This window comes from Oryx dammah, unplaced genomic scaffold, assembly GCF_014754425.2.
Source record: "Oryx dammah isolate SB20612 unplaced genomic scaffold, SCBI_Odam_1.1 HiC_scaffold_5, whole genome shotgun sequence".
NCBI classification, from domain to species: Eukaryota; Metazoa; Chordata; class Mammalia; order Artiodactyla; family Bovidae; genus Oryx; species Oryx dammah.
In genome coordinates this window covers 26,127,575-26,129,480 of record NW_024070189.1, presented here as the reverse complement: position 1 = coordinate 26,129,480, position 1,906 = coordinate 26,127,575, and positions in this window count along the sequence as shown.

Genomic DNA, 1,906 nt, shown 5'->3' with positions numbered 1-1,906 from the left:
CATTGCAATGTGGGCCTTCAGCTATCTAGTCATCAATAAAAAGATTAAAATTTCCCATTTATTTAGTGGAATTATTGTTTATGATTTTATTGTAAGGCATAAATTCCTGACTATTTTCTATTTAATGATGTAATGAAAAAATTAACATGAATTTGAAAGTAGAGATCATAAAGCAATCTAAAAATCAGGTGTTTTTTTTTTTCAATGATGAGTTTAGAGGATACCCTAGATTGTTTCAAATTAGAGATGAGTAAATTAAGCATGCATTAAAATGGAAGGTTGCCAAAGGTTTTAAGATTGCATTTGTCTATTTTCAAAAATAAAACTAATAGGAGTATTTATATGTAACCTAGTTTCTGGTTTTCTTATTTATGAGTCGGATACAACATAATAGTGTGTAGGGGAAGGGGTGGAAATGTTTCTAGTATTGCATATGATGATGTGACTCAGCATCAGCTGAAAATATCTTTGTATTATTTTAACATTTTCCTTTCCTATATTAAGTAATGTGTCACTCTGGGCTATGGCTCAAGCTGGTGACTCAGTTCTGCCTGAGACTCTGCCTGGGGAACCTTAAGCAATGACTGAAAATGCCCAGAAGTTGTCCCTTTGGAAAAGCCTTTGTTCTGATAACTTAAGTATGCATATACTATTGATCCACAACTTTTAGTCAGTTTACTTAAAGGAAATTGCTAACCTCTTTAATATTTTTAACCATAGCAAAATATTTGCTTGTTTTCTCTGCTTTATATTCTACTTATATTTGAATTATAATATTTCTTTTAGCTTTTTTTTTTACTTCTTGAAATACAGAAGAATAATCTTAGGAATTTTCTGAATAGCTTACATCATTAACAAGGGGGTAGCTAGCCCTTTTGCTTCCAATTAGTTCTGCAGAATCCTTTCTAATGCTAAAACAGCTCTCCTTTTTCAGTCCCAGGTGGCACCTTTGCCCTAAAAGGCAGTCTTGTGGAGGAGGTGGGCTGCATGGAGCTTAAATCACCGCTTTTGGCAGTGGCTAAGGACTCCTTCCTATGGGAATAATAACCACCATCTCATAGACAGCACAGGATAACAGCTAGATTATTGCTGCTTTCTAAATTATAAGATCACTCAGTCCTTAATAAACAAATCTATGAATCAAAGATAACTCCCGACAGTGACCTAGCCTTATATTCAGCCCACAGTATGGGGCAAAAAGGAAATTGGAAATCTTTATAATTCCTTTTATATTATTCACTTCATCTAGCACCTCCAGACAAATCTAAATAACTCTTAGTAGTATGAATTTACAGTGGCATTCTAGCCTGACTTCAGTGTTAGAAATGTGTAAAGGTAAGCAACGGATACAAGTTCTTCATAAACTGGGCGGTCTCTGTCCCTTGCAGGAATCTCCTAAGTACATGAAGCTGAGAAGGAAGATACATCATGCCTCTTTGTATAAGCCTTTAAAAGGAGTAGTGATTCCCTCCCTCAGTCCATTTAAAGTCTAACAGGTCTAACAAAGAAAGTTACATTCTAGGTTGATTTTGTCTCTTCTTTGAAGCCAAAGTAGAGAAGGAAGCGAAGGAGGTAGTGAGGGGGAGGAGCTGTGTCAATCTCTTCCCAGGGAGGACAGTGCGAAGTACTCCTCCCACCCGGCCTGCCTCTTGAGAAACCTGCATGCAGGCCGGGAAGCACCAGTGAGAACTGGACGTGGAACAACAGGCTGGTTCCAAATAGGAAAAGGAGTCCGCCAAGGCTGTATATTGTCACCCTGCTTATTTAACTTCTATGCAGAGTACATCATGAGAAACGCTGGGCTGGAAGAAGCACAAGCTGGAATCAAGATTGCCGCGAGAAATATCAATAGCCTCAGATATGCAGATGACACCACCCTTATGGCAGAAAGTGAAGAGGAACTAAA